The sequence below is a fragment of the Misgurnus anguillicaudatus genome, chromosome 8 (assembly GCF_027580225.2).
Source record: "Misgurnus anguillicaudatus chromosome 8, ASM2758022v2, whole genome shotgun sequence".
Taxonomy (NCBI): Eukaryota; Metazoa; Chordata; class Actinopteri; order Cypriniformes; family Cobitidae; genus Misgurnus; species Misgurnus anguillicaudatus.
Genome location: NC_073344.2, coordinates 19,461,204 through 19,482,706, shown reverse-complemented (window position 1 = coordinate 19,482,706; position 21,503 = coordinate 19,461,204). Strand labels below are relative to the sequence as shown.

The following is a 21,503-nucleotide window of genomic DNA, read 5'->3' as shown; positions in this document are numbered from 1 at the left end:
TGAAAGCGTTAATAGGCTACATAACATAAGTAATTACAAGACCCACCAAAATATTTTTTAATGGAAATATGGAGAAAATAATAATTAGTTATCTTTTAGTAGAAAAAGTTTTATTATCTTCTCATTGTACAAATTAAAATTTAATTAGTTTAATTGCAATACCAAAATAGGCCACCTTATGGAATGATATCAAAACCAATGGCATTCAATAGTACTATCATTAATCGCTCACTATCCTGTGTGACTCACAGAGTTTACAAACCCCTTCAAATCTTCAAATCCATTCCACTAGTTGAACGAACTCGTTTTATAAATGTAAATGTATTAATACAAGTATGTTTTAAATATAAGCAGATAAAATAAAAGAGAATGTGTGCTGGCCACAGTGTGTGCGCTCGTGCGCGTTCGAGCGCGTGCGTTGAGGAGTAATCACGTGACTCGGGCGTTCTGTATCACCGTGCTTTGAAAGAGAGGACACGCGACGCGTTCGTGGCTCTCGAGCATCTCTGAGGGGAGCGCTTTCCTCCTGTTTTTGCCTATTAAAATTAACCAACTAACACAATTCATCGTTCATTTCCTCTCAGGTCGTCAACCTTTAGTTATTGTATCACTGTTTCAACAATAAAGGTAACCCAACCTCGTTATTTTTGAGGAAGAGAGGACTGCACCTGTCCCGCATCATCTGAAGTGAGATTTCACACAACTGCTGGTAAGCCAACACTTATATGAATACGTTTTTATTAAGAACGAGCAAGTTGCATGCTTATATACAATATAATGTAATAAAGTCAAATACAACCTATCTTATATATAATGCGAGTAAAGTGAATAAACGAATGAACTAAACGTAGGGACCCTCCACGTTAGAATATACTGTAGTGTACTCTTATATTTACTATACTATAAAATTTATTGTAGTAAAAGATACTATGTGGTTTTTTAACCTTACAATAGTCAATAGTTTTAGTACAGTATCATTCATCTATAGTTAATACTACATAATGCTATAGATACATTGCACTGCAATAAGTACCATAATATACTTCAATTTACTATAGTAAATATTGAAGTATATTATAATGTTGGTTAATGTCAGTTCATCACGCTGTCCGGTTAAACCAATGATCAAATGCACTTTAGGAGCACGTGAAAATGTTCCCAGGGTCCTTTCTAGTAAAGACACATTTTAAGATTTTTAAAATTAAATCGCTATTGAGAAGTGAAAGATATTAATGTAGCTTGTTAGTAAAAATGGACCACACTGGTTAGTGATAATCATAGATAAGAAAAAATTTAGGAAGTGCACAGAGAGGAACACTTATCTCTCTTGTAGGCTATATTTGTTTTGCAAAATGTGACACTGGCAACCTTTTTTTGCTTTATTGTCCTTGTGAAGGTTGACAGCGTTCTTAGCTAAACTGATGTGTGGCTCTACTGCAACACCAGATTATGGGTTCGAACCAAGGGATAGGGCTGTTACGATTATGACATTTGGCTGGCGGTTAATTGACTAATAAATTGTGACCATTATGACGATTAATTGTCTGTTTTATTGTCATTTACTTCTCATAATTTTTTTTGTTTGTTCATGGAATAATTTTCACACTTGATCCTGTGTATTGGCCACCAGTTGTGTGATTGCAGTACCAGTTTTAGCCACAAGTTTTGTGATTGCAATACCAGTTTTGGCCACAATCCTTACAGATTCTTAAGTATAGCATCCTTCTCTTCCCTAAATTTGGAATTGCTGTTTTGAAAATGTATGTTTTACCTGGCAGTTCATACTGCTTATCAAAGTTTTGCAGCATTTCTTTAAATGTTTTTTCCACTGTATTGAATGGCTATGGCTTTACAATGTTGTAAGCGCTGCAGCCCCCCCTTGTGTTTTTTAAAGAGATGTGCAATCATTGCGGTGATCTGAAATCATCACGATTAGGTCAAACAATCGCAAGGCGAGTATTTACTCATTGTGACTAGGGCTGTCACGGTTATGAAATGTGACTGACGGTTAATTGTCTAATAAATTGTGCCGGTTATGGCGATTAATTGCCTGTTTAGGGCTTTGGCGATTAATTGTCTGTTTTTTATCGCTTTGGCATTTAATTCTCATAAATGTTTGTCCATGAAATAATTTCCACACATTGTTGTGATTATTTAAATTAAATCTTTTGCAAGGTTTACCTGGCACTAAATATTAATACACATACACAATTACTTAATGAATATATCTTTCAAAAACTGAAAATTCTTCATCAGAAATAAACACAAAAAAGTGTCTGAAAATAACTAAAAATAAAAATGCAATCAAAATAAACGGAATATACCAGAACAGGCCTTTAATAGTAGCCAAACATGTCTGTAGTGGCTGCAAAAACACAATTCCTTACAGATCCTTAAGAATAGCATTCTTTCACTTCCCTAAATTTGGAATTGCTGTTTTGGAAATGTATATTTTACCTGGCAGTTCATACTGCTTATCGAAGTTTTGCAGCATTTCTTTAAATGCAGTTTTTTCCACTGTATTAGATGGCTTTGCAATGTATCGTGTTACACTGTCAGTTAAGGAGCGCCATCTGATACGGTCCCGTTAATACAGGCTCTGCAGCTCCCTCTTGTGTTTTTTAGAAAGATTTGCAATCATTGCGGTGATCTGAAATCATCCCGATGAAGTCAAACAGTAGCAATGAGACGATTATTTAAAGCAACACCAAAGAGTTTTTGCTCTTTGCTCCCCCTACAGGTTAGAAGCGTAATTGTCCATTACCCACTGTCATAAATACTGAGGCATAGCTGGCTCTGATCGTATTGTAGGTCTGCCTTAAACAAGTTTTTGTAGTTTTCACTCGAAATACAGGTCTGCGACCCGACAATTGGAAACTTCTTTAGTGCGGTTTTGGCCGATAGCGTGCTGCAAAGCGAATGTGAAAGTGCTGTTCACCCTGTTTCGAATGGATGAACGACTGAACTTTTTTGGAAAAGTTATTTTAAGGTACAAAAAACCTCTAGGGCCCTATAAAATCCGTTTTATTTTTTCCCAAATTCCGTTTTATTTTTCCCCAAATTCCGTTTTCTCCGTTTTAATTTTTGCAAATTCCGTTTTATCCGTTTTAATTTTTGGCAATTATATTTTTTACCCTTTACTTTTATTTTAGTCATAAAAAGAGTGTGCCTTTAATGTTAATGATTAAAATGTAAATGATTTGGGGGGGAAAACTGGATAACAGGATTACTTAATGACTATAAAAGATGCATTTACACACGCACATACACGCGCGCGCACACACAACTCAATTCAATGCATTGTTTTTTAGTGTTGTTGCAGGAGGCTACAACAAGGTGTCAACGCAGTGGTGCCTTCAGAAGTGCCTTAAACACATCAATCCAGCGGAACGCGATCCATATTTTATACACAATCGCTTGAAATGCATATAACTTTACAAACATACACAGGATAGTGATCTGACTTAGGACAGCATGAGCACGCAGCTCTTTGCACGTGCGAGCGAAAGAGAGACAGAGAGCGGCGCCATGATGCAGATGATTATATTTTAAATGCGAGGGATAGTTAGTTTGGCTCAGCTTGCTTGAAATGCATAAAACTGAACAAATACATGAGGATTTGTGTTCGCACTTCGGACAGATGCGTGAGCGCGTGACCGTGAGAGGTACAGTGAGACAGACATGGATGAGAGAGTGCATGCGCTCACCGTGAACAGAGTGTTGACTAAACTTCCAAAATAACAGTTCTCCGGTCACATAAAAGTCATGTGAGACCTGCTCGGAACTAAGTGCTTAGCGTCGAATTTCTTAATTTTTTCGCTGACAAAAGCAGAGTCGTGGAGAGCCGCTTCGCCATGGTTTCAGTGTTTTGGAGGAGGTCTGAAACGACGGGAGGGGGCGTGTCGCCCAGATTTTCTTCCCCCGGTCTGCATTTCCCCCAGACATACGTTCGTCTCCCACACAAAAACATAATTTTATTCAAAATATGTAAAATTCCGCAAAATTCCGCGTTAATACTAGATTCCGTGTTAATTAGCCAATTCCGCGATTCCGTCCGCGATTCCGTGATCGCGGAAATTATAGGGCCCTAAGCCTCTTTGGTGTTGCATTAATCATTGTGACAGCCCTAATTGTGACAGCCCTACCAAAGGAACACGCAAACTTAATGTATACCTTAAATGCACTGTGGGATACTTTGAATAAAGGTGTGTGCCAAGTTTGTAAATGTAAACAACACACCCCTTACAAATTTTGCGTATGATGTATGGAAATAAGCAGGCAACAGGGCATTCAGCAGTTTATCTCCTTGGTTTGTAAGAATTGTCATTGTGCAATGTTTAAAATTAAATAAATATGATGATGACAATATTTTTTGATGAGGTAACGCTTTTAAAATTGAGCTGTGGTTTTAGTGTCAGGTCAAGTGCATGGGCAAGCTCGCTGCTCGGCATTATCATATTGCTATAATACCTGTTCTCTATTGTAATAAACTCTTAAAAATAAAGGTGCCTCACGATGCCATAGACGAACTGAATGGTTCCATAATGAACCTTAAACATCCAAAGAACCTTTCTGTTTCAAACATGTGCCTGTGTATCTAATGTGTGTTACTTTTTTAACAACCATACTTTTTTAAAACAATACACACTCTTAAAAATAAAGGTGCTGAAACTTGTCATAGCGATGCCATTGAATAGCTATTTTTGGTTCGATCCATTCAGTCAAAATTTATTTCTCAAAATTTTTCTGAAACAAAACAAAAATGTTCCTGTGTTAAAGGTTCTTTATTGAACCGTTTAGCCAAAAATGGTTCTTCTATGGGATCGTGAAGCAACTTATTTTGTTCCTAGATGTGCGCTCTTTTCTTTTCTACTGACACATTTTTTTACTTTGCATGTCTTTCTTTCTTTCAAACATTCAAGGACAAAGAAAAGATAAAAACAAACAAATAATATGGTGGCCCATCTTCCACCCCTTTATCGCCTGTGTTCCACCCTTCTTTTGCCCCCGTCGCCTCTCTTATCAGCCTTCACCATTCCGACCTCTCTCTATCTTTCACCCTCTCCCTCTTTCTCTATCTCTATCTCTCTCATCTCCCCCCTTCACTTTTCTTTCATGCTCTCTGTCATGTTTCTTTCTCTCATTTTCCTCACTCTTCTTCTCTAACAACCTCCGCTCCGTCCCTGCCCGTGGCTGCCATTATTTCGTGCTAATGTGTTTAAAGAGATGGACAGCTGTTGAGCAAAAGGTCCTGGAGCTATTTTACTGATTGTTGGCTTTTTCTCCAACCTCACAAGTCTAATGACCCTGCAGCGTTTTCCAATACAGAAAAATAACACTATTAGATTAGTCGGTGCGAGGGGCGGAGTATTGGCTTCTAGCTCCTGGCCTGGGCTAAAAGTTCAGCGTTTTCAGTTATGGAAAAGAAGCAAAACGGATTAAAGGCCAAAGATGGACAAAACAAAGTTAATTGAGTAAAAATCTAAAAGGGAAGGATTATGTGGTTATTTTTAAACATGGAGGAGATAAAAGCTAAAAGGTTTCTGTGGGTGAGACCGAACGCTGCCTCCACTAACAGCCTTTTCAAACGAACTCTGTAAAGCGATATTCTCAGCGAAATTGAACGTGCTCCAAATCTTTTACCTCTCTGTTTTTTGGATCTAAAATCACATTCAATCTGACGCTTTGTATTCTGATCTTGGCCAATTTCATATGTATGGTTTACGGGAGTTGACATTTTTGCAGTGTGTGTTCAGCGTGAACATTTGTGTCAGAATTGAGCTCTAAATTTGTCTAAAGGCATTTATCACAAGTGTGAGTCATAAAATAATTTATAAATGGTGTTGCATGAAGCATTACATACTTGTATGGCTTTACAAATGTTGCACTTACACTGCATACTGCAGAAACAGTAGAAGTTAATAAGTTTATTAGTTTATCCGTGAAATAGATTTGTTGTCTATGAAATCTGTGTTGTAAGAACAGGATGATATAGGACTTGATGGCAAATGAGTCATTAATATTTATGCAAATGGAAGCATCACATTTAAAAGGTCATTTGGCTTGTACGATGAACATAGCATAAACAAAACTATTGTAGATCACTGAAATAGATTTAGGAGCGTTTTCTGGAAGATGTGCACACTTAAAGTACATTTTTACTTGTCATTTAGAGAAGCATCTTTTTCTGTGCAGACTGAGCCTGATTCATCATCATCATTATATAATCTTAGTTTCTCATGTTCTACCATGACAGATCAGACAATGATGAGTTAATTTACAGTGTTTAAAAGTTTTTGCAATGGCATAGTGGCCATATATCATTATTTCTCAGTCCCTTAGCATTAGAATTCAATAAAAATCTGCTTATTTTTTGTATTTAGTGTGACATTCCCTTTATGTGTACATATTTCCTGTATTTTCAGTTTTAGAGACCCAAAAATGTATATGGTCAGAATTAAAAAAAAAGCTTGTGGTGGACTTTTGCACAGTACATATGCGCACGTACACACACAGTATATGATAAAACACAACACACAGACATCTGTGCTGAATATTCTTGCCAAAAAAGGTGCTAAGGGGAACAAGGACACATTTTGTGGTTTGAGCTTTCGGCATTAAGTACTGTATTTTCAGCAAGGGCAATCATGGCCAAGGATGTTGAGTGTACCATGTGTGTGTGTAGAGAGAGAGAGAGAGAGAGAGAGAGAGAGAGAGAGAGAGAGAGAGAGAGAGAGAGAGAGAGAGAGAGAGAGAGAGAGAGAGAGAGAGAGAGACAGAGAGAGAGAGAGAGAGAGAGAGAGAGAGAGAGAGAGAGAGAGAGAATACTTCCTACAGTCCCAGAATGCACCAGTCAAGTGTAGTCTCATCAGAACCACTTCTGCAGAACTAAGATTTTTTCCATTCCTTGTTGATTTTTATTTTAACAGAATCAAATTTTCTAGATTGAAACACCTGTTCTTGGAAGGCAGCACAAGAAAATTGTTTTAGAGAAGCTTGATAGTTTGATAGCAGGTTTGCTGTTGACATTGCAAACATTGTTTTGTGTCTTCTGTGCATGACAGTCAACACATAACACAATACATCTTTGTGTTGGAAGAAACGTCAATCAAAATGTAATATGCAAAAATTTTAATGATGCAATCATGCAATTGAAACCCTTCAAACTATGTTAAATTGAAAGTCAGTAGGAGAATATCTCCTTAGCCTTTAAACCCAGGGAACACATATGCGGATAAAAAATGATGTACCTTGTAATGCACTGTAAGTGCATTGACAAAAAGTGTCTGCCAGGTGTGTAGCGGTACATTCACACGGTGCGAAAGCTTTAACGCTTGACCGAAGGCTTGTCTGAAGCGTGGCCAGCAGCCAATCACAGTGGCCGCAACACATGCTCTGGTCTTGCATAAACATAATTGGCTGGCTCGCACTAGGGTATTTGCATAAGGTGACCTGATTGGCTGAAGCACGTGTTGGCGCTTGAAAAGGGAGAAATGTTCAACTTTTGTGTGATGTGACGTTGACGGATCCACAATTCAGTTCGGCAATGCATAATGTCAGTCACCCATTAAAAGTAAATGAGAAGCGTTAAATCCTTCCTAAAATGCATTAAACTTTCGTTTACAAAGAAGGGAAACTCACCGAGTGGTCAGGGGTGTTCACTGATATGCTCACACAAAAATCGCTGCAAAAGACGCATTCCAACAGGTTTTATCGTTGTTTTTGCCAACGCCATTGACTTGTATTAGATGTGCTGTGAGGTACGGTATTACTCCGTGCCGGGAACCCGTTTGTATTCTTGCATTTGGCAAAGGCGGATTATCGCCACCACCTGGGCTGGAGTATCTATTATTCAAGCTCTCAGCGGAAGAATGTACGGGTGTGAGGCATTTGGAAAAATAGGTCCACAAGTTTACAACGAATGGTAAAACAGCTGTTGGAAAGCATCTTTTGCAGCGATTTTTGTGTGAGCATATCAGTGAACACTAGGGCTGTGTATCGCCAACAATTTCCCGATACGATGCGCATCACGATACAAGACTATTTTGAATTTTTTTTTTTCAGAATTAAGTAACATTATTACTATTATTGTTTAATGTACATTGAATAAGCAGTGTTGTAACAGTTGTCTTTTTTGCCATTCATTTATTAGCTTTTGGTGTAACTCATAGAAATTCTTAAAATCTCAGAGTTAATACTTAACTTATTAGGGGTCAAGCCCAGAATGGGCGAGACCCCTATTGGGATTGTTAGTTTTTAGGGGTCAAGCCCCGAAGGGGCGTAGAACCCTATTGTATTTGTTAGTTTTCTTTTTATTAGGGGTCAAGCCCCGAAGGGGCGTAGAACCCTATTGTATTTGTTAGTTTTCTTATTATTAGGGGTCAAGCCCCGAAGGGGCGTAGAACCCTATTGTTATTGTTAGTTTTCTTATTATTATTATTAGGGGTCAAGCCACGAAGTGGCGTAGACACCTATTGTTTCTGTTAGTTTTCTTATTATTATTATTCAGTTTCTTGTTCTTCCGCCATTGAAGTCAATGGCAGCCCATAGAACCGTACATAGGAAAGTTATGAAATTTGGCACACATGTAGAGGACAGTCTCAGAAGTTACTATAGCAACATTGGTGTGTCTGACTCAAACCCTCTAGCGCCACCAACAGTCCAAATATGCACTTATGTTCATGCTCACAACTTCTGACCCGTGAGTCCTAGAAACTAAATTCTTGTTTCCTCTGAATCCTTGGCTCATGATGATTCAAATGCACACATTGATGTCATTTGTGTCATGCACATCTTTCCGCCATTTTGAATTTTTTGTAAAACCTACTTTTTCGAACTCCTCCTAGACCGTTTGTCTGATTTGCATGTCCTTTGGAATGTAGCATCTAGAGACACCCATGACAAAAAGTTATCAAAAGCTTTTTGATAGACCAATGCGTTCTCATATAAATTGACAACATATATGGCGGCGAGCACGCCAAAACGGACGTGAGGCCTTATCTTCGCAAAACTTTATTGTATCGACACGAAACTTGGTATATGTCATAACAGTCATGACCTGAGGGTGCCTGCAACGTTTCGTCACAGCGCCACCTAGTGGTCACGAGATTCGAAAAATGCCTATTTTCGCTTATAACTACTTCAAACTTCAGTCTAAAATCATGAAGGTGGTCTTGTTAGATTCCTTGAGGCATGCCGAGTCAAACGATACCAAACGGTTTTCGGTTGGCCATTTTGGGTGTCGGCCATTTTGAATTTTCTCATTAAGTTCAATATTTCACAAACAGAATGGCGTATCGCTACGAAATTTGGCTTGGTTCATCAGTGACATGTTCTGAGCGCACTTATAAATCTTTAGGACGGCGCCACCTAGTGGTCAGGATATGTAAAAACAATTTTTTAAATCTTTATATCATTTGATTAAATTGCCACTATGACATAAGACTTCACTCTATTGATTCCTTGGCTCATGCTGAGTCCGACTGTACCAAATATGTCTGAGTCAAACCTACTTCCTGTCGGCCATTTTGAATTATATTGAACACATACTTTTTCAAACTCCTCCTAGAGCGCTCGTGTGATTGGCTTGATTTTTGGTATGCATCATCTAGAGACACTCTAGACAAAAAGTTATCAAAAGATTTTCGGTAGACCTATCCGTTGTCGTATAACGTATCAAAGAGTGCGAGGGCGAGCACGCCAAAATGTGTTTGAGCCTGTATCTTTGCAAAACTTTTGCGTATTAATATGAGACTTGGGATATGTCATAACAGTGATGACCTGAAGGCGCATGCACCATTTCGTCACACTGCCCCCTACTGGTCACGAGATATAAAAAATGTCTATTTTTGCTTATAACTACTGCAAATTTGAATGTAAAATTATGAGACTGGTCTTATTAGATTTCGTGAGCCATCCGAGTCAAACGATACCAAATGGTTTTTGGTCGGCCATTTTGTGTGTCGGCCATTTTGAATTTTTCTTTAAGTTCAAGTATTTCAGAAACGCAATTGCGTATTGTTATGAAACTTGGTATGGTTCATCAGCAACATGTTCTGGGAGGACTTGTAAACGTTTCGGTGCCCCCTAGTGGTCAAGAGATTTGAAGCTATATCTCTGCATCTCTTTATCGTATTTACACCAAATTTGGTGGGTGTCATCACAATCAAGACCTAAGTCACCTTCTATTGTTTTGGTCAGTGCCCCCTAGTGGTCAAGTCATTTAAGGCTATATCTCCGTATCGCTTTATCGTATTTACATTAAATTTGGTATGTGTCATCACAGTCATGACCTGAGGCACCATCTATTGTTTCGGCACAGCGCCACCTAGTGGTCTCAATATACGAAAAAATTGCTTTTTTTTCATAAAACTAATGCAAACTTAGATCTTAAATCATGACAGTCATCACGTATGAATAATTTTTTGCCATGTTTGGCTTGACCCCGGTATCGCTGCTTGCAGCTATATTTATTAGGGGTCAAGCCACGAAGTGGCGTAGACACCTATTGTTATTGTCAGTTTTCTTATTATTATTATTCATCCTTGTTCTTCCGCCATTGAAGTCAATGGCAGCCCATAGAACCGTACGTAGGAAAGTTATGAAATTTGGTACACATGTAGAGGACAGCCTCAGAAGTTACTGTAGCAACATTGGTGTGTCTGACTCAAACCCTCTAGCGCCACCAACAGTCCAAAAATCCACTTATGTTCATGCTCATATCTTCTGACCTGTGAGTCCTAGAAACTAAATTCTTGTTTCATCTGAATCCTTGGCTCATGATGATTCAATTGCACACATTGATGTCATTTGTGTCATCCACATCTTTCCGCCATTTAGAATTTTCCGTAAAACCTACTTTTTCGAACTCCTCCTAGACCGTTTGTCCATTTTGCATGTCCTTTGGAATGTAGCATCGAGAGACACCCCAGACAAAAAGTTATCAAAAGCTTTTTGATAGACCAATGCGTTCTCGTATAAATTGACAACATATATGGCGGCGAGCACGCCAAAACGGACGTGAGGCTGTATCTTCGCAAAACTTTATTGTATCGACACGAAACTTGGTATATGTCATTACAGTCATGACCTGAGGGTGCCTGCAACGTTTCGTAACAGTGCCACCTAGTGGTAACGAGATTCGAAAAATGCCTATTTTCGCTTATAACTACTTCAAACTTGAGTCTAAAATCATGAAGGTGGTCTTGTTAGATTCCTTGAGGCATGCCGAGTCAAACAATACCAAACGGTTTTCAGTCTGCCATTTTGGGTTTCGGCCATTTTGAATTTTCTCATTAAGTTCAGTATTTCACAAATAGAATGGCGTATCGCTACGAAATTTGGCATGGTTCATCAGTGACATGTTCTGAGCGCACCTATAAATCTTTAGGACAGCGCCACCTAGTGGTCAGGATATGTAAATAAATTGTTTAAAATCTTTATATCATTTGATTAAATTGCCACTATGACATAAGACTTCACTCTATTGATTCCTTGGCTCGTGCTGAGTCCTACTGTACCAAATATGTCTGAGGCAAACCTACTTCCTGTCGGCCATTTTGAATTATATTGAACACCTACTTTTTCGAACTCCTCCTAGATCGCTCGTGTGATTGGCTTGATTTTTGGTATGCATCATCTAGAGACACTCTAGACAAAAAGTTATCAAAAGCTTTTCGGTAGACCTATCCGTTGTCGTATAACGCATCAAAGAATGCGAGGGCGAGCACGCCAAAATGTGTTTGAGCCTGTATCTTCGCAAAACTTTTGCGAATTAATATGAGACTTGGTATATGTCATAACAGTGATGACCTGAGGCTGCATGCACCGTTTCGTCACACTGCCCCCTACTGGTCACGAGATATAAAATATGTCTGTTTTTGCTTATAACTACTGCAAACTTGAATGTAAAATAATGATATTGGTCTTTTTAGATTTCGTGAGTCATGCCGAGTCAAACGATACCAAATGGTTTTTGGTCGGCCATTTTGTGTGTCGGCCATTTTGAATTTTTTCTTTAAGTTCAAGTATTTCAGAAACGCAATTGCGTATTGTTATGAAACTTGGTATGGTTCATCAGCAACATGTTCTGAGAGGCCTTGTAAACTTTTCGGCACCCCCTAGTGGTCAAGAGATTTGAAGCTATATCTCTGCATCTCTTTATCGCATTTACACCAAATTTGGTGGGTGTCATCACAATCATGACCTGAGTCACCATCTATTGTTTTGGTCAGTGCCCCCTAGTGGTCAAGTCATTTAAGGCTATATCTCCGTATCGCTTTATCGTATTTACACTAAATTTGGTATGTGTCATCACAATCATGACCTGAGTCACCATCTATTGTTTTGGTCAGTGCCCACTAGTGGTCAAGTCATTTAAGGCTATATCTCCGTATCGCTTTATCGTATTTACACTAAATTTGGTATGTGTCATCACATGCATGGCCTGAGGCACCATCTCTTGTTTCGGCACAGTGCCCCCTAGTGGTCAAAAGATACAAAAAATGTCTATTTTTTCCTAAAACTAGTGCAAACTTAGATCTTAAATCATGACAGTCATCACGTATGAATTATTTTTGCCATGTTTGGCTTGACCCCGGTATCGCTGCTTGCAGCTATATTTATATATTATTCTTCTTCTTGTTCTTCCGCCATTAAAGTCAATGGCAGCCCATAGAACCGTACATAGGAAAGTTATGAAATTTGGCACACATGTAGAGGACGGTCTTAGAAGTTACTTTAGCAACATTGGTGTGTCTGACTCAAACCCTCTAGCGCCACCAACAGTCCAAAAATCCACTTATGTTCATGCTCATAACTTCTGACCCGTGAGTCCTAGAAACTAAATTCCTGTTTCTTCTGAATCCTTGGCTCATGATGATTCAATTGCATATGTTGATGTCATTTGTGTCATGCAAATCTTTCCGCCATTTTGATTTTTCCGTAAAACCTACTTTTTCGAACTCCTCCTAGAGCGTCCGTCCGATTTGCATGTCCTTTGGTATATAGCATCTAGAGACACCCCAGACAAAAAGTTATCAAAAGCTTTTTGATAGACCAATGCGTTCTCGTATAAATTGACAACATATATGGCGGCGAGCACGCCAAAACGGACGTGAGGCCATATCTTCGCAAAACTTTATTGTATCGACACGAAACTTGGTATATGTCATTATAGTCATGACATGAGGGTGCCTGCAACGTTTTGTCACAGCGCCACCTAGTGGTCACGAGATTCGAAAAATGCATATTTTCGCTTATAACTACTTCAAACTTGAGTCTAAAATCATGAAGGTGGTCTTGTTAGATTCCTTGAGGCATGCCGAGTCAAACGATACCAAACGGTTTTCGGTCGGCCATTTTGGGTGTTGGCCATTTTGAATTTTCTCATTAAGTTCAGTATTTCACAAACAGAATGGCGTATCGCTACGAAATTTGGCATGGTTGATCAGTGACATGCTTTGAGCGCACCTATAAATCTTTAGGACGGCGCCACCTAGTGGTCAGGATATGTAAATAAATTGTTTAAAATCTTTATAGCATTTGATTCAATTGCCAGTATAACAATAGACTTCACTCTATTGATTCCTTGGCTCATGCTGAGTCCGACTGTACAAAATATGTCTGAGTCAAACCTACTTCCTGTCGGCCATTTTGAATTATATTGAACACCTACTTTTTCGAACTCCTCCTAGAGCGCTCGTGTAATTGGCTTGATTTTTGGTATGCATCATCTAGAGACACTCTAGACAAAAAGTTATTAAAAGCTTTTCGGTAGACCTATCGGTTGTCGTATAACGCATCAAAGAATGCGAGGGCGAGCACGCCAAAATGTGTTTGAGCCTGTATCTTCACAAAACTTTTGTGTATTAATATGAAACTTGGTATATGTCATAACAGTGATGACCTGAGGGTGCATGCACAATTTCGTCACACTGCCCCCTACTGGTCACGAGATATAAAAAATGTCTATTTTTGCTTATAACTACTGCAAACTTGAATGTAAAATTATGAGACCGGTCTTGTTAGATTTCGTGAGGCATGCCGAGTCAAACGATACCAAAAGGTTTTTGGTCGGCCATTTTGTGTGTCGACCATTTTGAATTTTTTCTTTAAGTTCAAGTATTTCAGAAACGCAATTGCGTATTGTTATGAAACTTGGTATGGTTCATCACCAACATGTTCTGGGAGGACTTGTAAACTTTTCGGCGCCCCCTAGTGGTCAAGAGATTTGAAGCTATATCTCTGCATCTCTTTATCGTATTTACACCAAATTTGGTGGGTGTCATCACAATCAAGACCTGAGTCACAATTTATTGTTTGGTCAGTGCCCCCTAGTGGTCAAGTCATTTAAGGCTATATCTCCGTATCGCTTTATTGTATTTACACTAAATTTGGTATGTGTCATCACAGTCATGACCTGAGGCACCATCTATTGTTTCGGCAAAGCGCCACCTAGTGGTCTCAAGATACAAGAAAATTACTATTTTTTTCATAAAACAAATGCAAACTTAGATCTTAAATCATGACAGTCATCACGTATGAATCATTTTTTGCCATGTTTGGCTTGACCCCGGTATCGCTGCTTGCAGCTATATTTAGGGGTCAAGCCCCGAAGGGGCGTAGAACCCTATTGTTATTGTTAGTTTTCTTATTATTATTATTATTATTATTTTTCTTCCTCGTTCTTCCGCCGAAAGTCAATGGCAGCCCATAGAACCGTACATAGGAAAGTTATGAAATTTGGCACACATGTAGAGGACAGTCTCAGAAGTTACTATAGCAACTTTGGTGTGTCTGACTCAAACCCTCTAGCGCCACCAACAGTCCAAAAATCCACTTATTTTCATGGTCATAACTTCTGACCCATCAGTCCTAGAAACTAAATTCTTGTTTCCTCTGAATCCTTGGCTCATGATGATTCAAATGCACACATTGATGTCATTTGTGTCATGCACATCTTTCTGCCATTTTGAATTTTCCGTAAAACATACTTTTTTGAACTCCTACTAGAGCGTTTGTCCGATTTGCATGTCCTTTGGTATCTAGCATCCAGAGACACCCCTGACAAAAAGTTATCAAAAGCTTTTTGATAGACGAATGCGTTCTCGTATACCGTGACAACATATACGGCGGCGAGCACGCCAAAACAGACGTGAGGCCGTATCTTCGCAACACTTTGGTGTATCGACACGAAACTTGGTATATGTCATTACAGTCTTGACCTGAGGGTGCCTGCAACGTTTCGTCACAGCGCCACCTAGTGGTCACGAGATTCGAAAAATGCTTATTTTCGCTTATATCTACTTCAAACTTGAGTCTAAAATCACGAAGGTGGTCTTGTTAGATTCCTTGAGGCATGTCGAGTCAAACGATACCAAACGGTTTTCGGTCGGCCATTTTGGGTGTCGGCCATTTTGAATTTTCTCATTTAGTTCAGTATTTCACAAACAGAATGGCGTATCGCTACGAAATTTGCCATGGTTCATCAGTGACATGTTCTGAGCGCACCTATAAATCTTTAGGACGGCGCCACCTAGTGGTCAGGATATGTAAAGAAATTGTTTAAAATCTTTATATCATTTGATTTATTTGCCACACTGACATGAGACTTCACTCTATTGATTTCTTGGCTCGTGCCGAGTCCGACTGTACCAAATATGTTAGAGTCAAACCTACTTCCTGTCGGCCATTTTGAATTATATTGAACACTTACTTTTTCGAACTCCTCCTAGAGCGCTTGTTTGACTGGCTTGATTTTTGGTACGCATCATCTAGAGACACTCCAGACAAAAAGTTATCAAAAGCTTTTCGGTAGACCTATCCGTTGTCGTATAACGCATCAAAGAATGCGAGGGCGAGCACGCCAAAATGTGTTTGAGCCTGTATCTTCGCAAAACTTTTGCGTATTAATATGAGACTTGGTATATGTCATAACAGTGATGACCTGAGGGTGCATGCACCATTTCGTCACACTGCCCCCTACTGGTCACGAGATATAAAAAATTTCTATTTTTGCTTATAACTACTGCAAATTTGAATGTAAAATTATGAGACCGGTCTTGTTAGATTTCGTGAGGCATGGCGAGTCAAACGATACCAAATGGTTTTTGGTCGGCCATTTTGTGTGTCGGCCATTTTGAATTTTTTTTAAGTTCAAGTATTTCAGAAACGCAATTGCGTATTGTTATGAAACTTGGTATGGTTCATCAGCAACATGTTCTGGGAGGACTTGTAAACTTTCCTGTGCCCCCTAGTGGTCAAGAGATTTGAAGCTATATCTCTGCATCTCTTTATTGTATTTACACCAAATTTGGTGGGTGTCATCACAATCAAGACCTGAGTCACAATTTATTTTTTGGTCAGTGCCCCCTAGTGGTCAAGTCGTTTTATATCTCTGCATCTCTTTATTGTATTTACACCAAATTTGGTGGGTGTCATCACAATCAAGACCTGAGTCACAATTTATTGTTTGGTTAGTGCCCCCTAGTGGTCAAGTCATTTAAGGCTATATCTCTGCATCTCTTCATTATATTTACACCAAATTTGGTGGGTGTCATCACAATCAAGACCTGAGTCACAATTTATTGTTTGGTTAGTGCCCCCTAGTGGTCAAGTCATTTAAGGCTATATCTCTGTATTGCTTTATCATATTTACACTAAATTTGGTATGTGTCATCACAGTCATGACCTGAGGCACCATCTATTGTTTCTGCACCGCGCCACCTAGTGGTCTCAAGGTACAAAAAATTGCTATTTTTTTCATAAAACATATGCAAACTTAGATCTTAAATCATGACAGTCATCACGTATGAATCATTTTTTGCCATGTTTGGCTTGACCCCGGTATCGCTGCTTGCAGCTATATTTATTATTAGGGGTCAAGCCCCGAAGGGGCGTAGAACCCTATTGTATTTGTTAGTTTTCTTATTATTATTATTAGTTATTCTTCTTCTTCTTCTTCCGCCATTGCGGTCTATGGCAGCCCATAGAACCGTACGTAGGAAAGTTATGAAATTTGGCACACTGATAGAGGACAGTCTAATGTGTCCCCACAGCAAATTTGGAATCTCTATGTCTAACCCGCTAGCGCCACCAACAGTCCAAAGTTGCACTTATGTTTTTGCTTATAACTTCTGATCCGTAAGCCCTAGAAACAAAATTATTGCTTTCTCTTATTCATTGGCTCAAGACGATTCGATTGGACCCTATGGCGTCTTTTTTCGACATGAAAATTTTCCGCCATTTTGAATTATTCGTAAAACCTACTTTTTCGAACTCGTCCTAGAGCTTTTGTCCAATTGCCACGAAAATTGGTATGTATCATCTTGAGACACTTAAGGCAAAAAGTTATCAAAAGAATTTCGATACACCAATCCGTTGTCGTATACCGCCTTAACGAATTTTACGTAGAGCACAAAAAAACAGATTTTAGGCTGTATCTTCGTCAAACTTAGGCCTATTGACACGACACTTGGTACTTGAGATGCCAGCCAGGAACCGAGGGTGCATGCATAGTTTCGTTGCAGCGCCACCTAGTGGCCAGAGAAATGTTTTATACACCTATAACTTTGGCTCCGATTGACGTATTTTCATGGGACTTGCTTCTTTGGAGTTCTGAATAGTTGCCGAGTCAAACGATACCAAACATGCCAGAATTCGCCTTACGATTAACCCTGCGCAGCAAAATAGCGCTTAAAAAACACGCGTGAATATCTCCGCGAACGTTTTTCCGATCGACTCGAAAACACCATAGGAAGAAACTAACCTTACCTTCTGAACAAAAAGTTCTATTGGTGTTATATTAAAATTTTCATCAGAAATGGCCGAAAATTGCAAAAAACGAAAAATTACCTTCAAATTTTGTGTTTTTTACACATAAATGGTTGTAACTTCGTAACAAAAAGAGATTTTTTCACCAGATTTGATACGCTGATGCATGAGCACATTCTGAGGCTACACAAAAAAAATTGTATGCTTGCACCACTAGATGGCCTTATAATTGAACAAAACCTTTGATAACAAGCCAGCCCTATGGTCATACAACTGTTTCTTCACTAAACTAAAGTGTATAGACATAAAACTAGCTAGATGTAAAACAATCATGACCTGATGTTGCATGCACAATTTTGTCATTGCGCGACCTACTGGTTTTGAGATAGAATATGGTATTTTTGCCTAAAACTATTGCAACAACACATCTAAAACCACGAGTCATCATGGATTATTCCTTTCATGGCTTTGACTATAATCACTGGTGTTTGCCAATTCACTCCCCAGCAACCATTGAGAATACCTTATCAACCGTTTTTGCAAAAGCTATATCTCTGCATCAGAACATCGTAGAGACATGGGGATGGTCTCGTTTGATTAATTAAACTTGTTGTAACATGATGTGACCCATGTTTTGCAACTGCAAACACCACGCACATGCCCTTCAGTGCTCTAATGTTCCATGATTGTCAATAACAGAAGGACGATTGCAGTAGTCAAGAACTTAAATTATTTTTGTTGATTACTTTTTTGTTTTTTCATCTAAAATTATTAGGTTTACCTAGGTTCTTCAATCTGCTTATCCAATCTCAATTTTACATCCTTTTGTGCCCTTTTCGGCTTGACCCCGGCATTGCTGCTTGCAGCTATATTTATTATTAGTTATTCTTCTTCTTCTTCTTCCGCCATTGCGGTCTATGGCAGCCCATAGAACCGTACGTAGGAAAGTTATGAAATTTGGCACACTGATAGAGGACAGTCCAATGTGTCCCCACAGCAAATTTGGAGTCTCTATGTCTAACCCGCTAGCGCCACCAACAGTCCAAAGTTGCACTTATGTTTTTGCTTATAACTTCTGATCCGTAAGCCCTAGAAACAAAATTATTGCTTTCTCTTATTCATTGGCTCAAGACGATTCGATTGGACCCTATGGCGTCTTTTTTCGACATGAAAATTTTCCGCCATTTTGAATTATTCGTAAAACCTACTTTTTCGAACTCGTCCTAGAGCTTTTGTCCAATTGCCACGAAAATTGGTATGTATCATCTTGAGACACTTAAGGCAAAAAGTTATCAAAAGAATTTCGATACACCAATCCGTTGTCGTATACCGCCTTAACGAATTTTACGTAGAGCGCAAAAAAACAGATTTTAGGCTGTATCTTCGTCAAACTTAGGCCTATTGACACGACACTTGGTACTTGAGATGCCAGTCAGGAACCGAGGGTGCATGCATAGTTTCGTTGCAGCGCCACCTAGTGGCCAGAGAAATGTTTTATACACCTATAACTTTGGCTCCGATTGACGTATTTTCATGGGACTTGCTTCTTTGGAGTTCTGAATAGTTGCCGAGTCAAACGATACCAAACATGCCAGAATTCGCCTTACGATTAACCCTGCGCAGCAAAATAGCGCTTAAAAAACACGCGTGAATATCTCCGCGAACGTTTTTCCGATCGACTCGAAAACACCATAGGAAGAAACTAACCTTACCTTCTGAACAAAAAGTTCTATTGGTGTTATATTAAAATTTTCATCAGAAATGGCCGAAAATTGCAAAAAACGAAAAATTACCTTCAAATTTTGTGTTTTTTACACATAAATGGTTGTAACTTCGTAACGAAAAGAGATTTTTTCACCAGATTTGATACGCTGATGCATGAGCACATTCTGAGGCTACACAAAAAAATTGTATGCTTGCACCACTAGATGGCCTTATAATTGAACAAAACCTTTGATAACAAGCCAGCCCTATGGTCATACAACTGTTTCTTCACTAAACTAAAGTGTATAGACATAAAACTAGCTAGATGTAAAACAATCATGACCTGATGTTGCATGCACAATTTTGTCATTGCGCGACCTACTGGTTTTGAGATAGAATATGGTATTTTTGCCTAAAACTACTGCAATAACACATCTAAAACCACGAGTCATCATGGATTATTCCTTTCATGGCTTTGACTATAATCACTGGTGTTTGCCAATTCACTCCCCAGCAACCATTGAGAATACCTTATCAACCGTTTTTGCAAAAGCTATATCTCTGCATCACAACATCGTAGAGACACGGGGATGGTCTCGTTTGATTAATTAAACTTGTTGTAACATGATGTGACCCATGTTTTGCAACTGCAAACACCACGCACATGCCCTTCAGTGCTCTAATGTTCCATGATTGTCAATAACAGAAGGACGATTGCAGTAGTCAAGAACTTAAATTATTTTTGTTGATTACTTTTTTGTTTTTTCATCTAAAATTATTAGGTTTACCTAGGTTCTTCAATCTGCTTATCCAATCTCAATTTTACATCCTTTTGTGCCCTTTTCGGCTTGACCCCGGCATTGCTGCTTGCAGCTATATTTAGTTATTCTTCTTCTTCTTCTTCCGCCATTGCGGTCTATGGCAGCCCATAGAACCGTACGTAGGAAAGTTATGAAATTTGGCACACAGATAGAGGACAGTCCAATGTGTCCCCACAGCAAATTTGGAGTCTCTATGTCTAACCCGCTAGCGCCACCAACAGTCCAAAGTTGCACGTATGTTTTTGCTTATAACGTCTGATCCGTAAGCCCTAGAAACAAAATTATTGCTTTCTCTTATTCATTGGCTCAAGACGATTCGATTGGACCCTATGGCGTCTTTTTTCGACATGAAAATTTTCCGCCATTTTGAATTATTCGTAAAACCTACTTTTTCGAACTCGTCCTAGAGCTTTGGTCCAATTGCCACGAAAATTGGTATGTATCATCTTGAGACACTTAAGGCAAAAAGTTATCAAAAGAATTTCGATACACCAATCCGTTGTCGTATACCGCCTTAACGAATTTTACGTAGAGCGCAAAAAAACAGATTTTAGGCTGTATCTTCGTCAAACTTAGGCCTATTGACATGACACTTGGTACTTGAGATGCCAGTCAGGAACTGAGGGTGCATGCATAGTTTTGTTGCAGCGCCACCTAGTGGCCAGAGAAATGTTTTATACACCTATAACTTTGGCTCCGATTGACGTATTTTCATGGGACTTGCTTCTTTGGAGTTCTGAATAGTTGCCGAGTCAAACGATACCAAACATGCCAGAATTCACCTTACGATTAACCCTGCGCAGCAAAATAGCGCTTAAAAAACACGCGTGAATATCTCCGCGAACGTTTTTCCGATCGACTCGAAATCACCATAGGAAGAAACTAACCTTACCTTCTGAACAAAAAGTTCTATTGGTGTTATATTAAAATTTTCATCAGAAATGGCCGAAAATTGCAAAAAACGAAAAATTACCTTCAAATTTTGTGTTTTTTACACATAAATGGTTGTAACTTTGTAACGAAAAGAGATTTTTTCACCAGATTTGATATGCTGATGCATGAGCACATTCTGAGGCTACACAAAAAAAATTGTATGCTTGCACCACTAGATGGCCTTATAATTGAACAAAACCTTTGATAACAAGCCAGCCCTATGGTCATACAACTGTTTCTTCACTAAACTAAAGTGTATAGACATAAAACTAG

General features: G+C 38.9%; 1 protein-coding gene across 2 annotated transcripts in view; it reads left to right on the top strand.

The window, feature by feature from the left end:
* The first annotated feature begins 446 nt into the window (after positions 1-446).
* rap1gapb (RAP1 GTPase activating protein b) overlaps positions 447-21,503 on the top strand; it is a 168,820-nt gene continuing 147,763 nt past the window's right edge. For both annotated transcript variants that reach the window (XM_055213658.2, XM_073870427.1), the window contains exon 1: positions 447-709. The gene's annotated coding sequence lies outside the window, so the exon portion shown is untranslated. The remainder of the gene's footprint in view (positions 710-21,503) is intronic.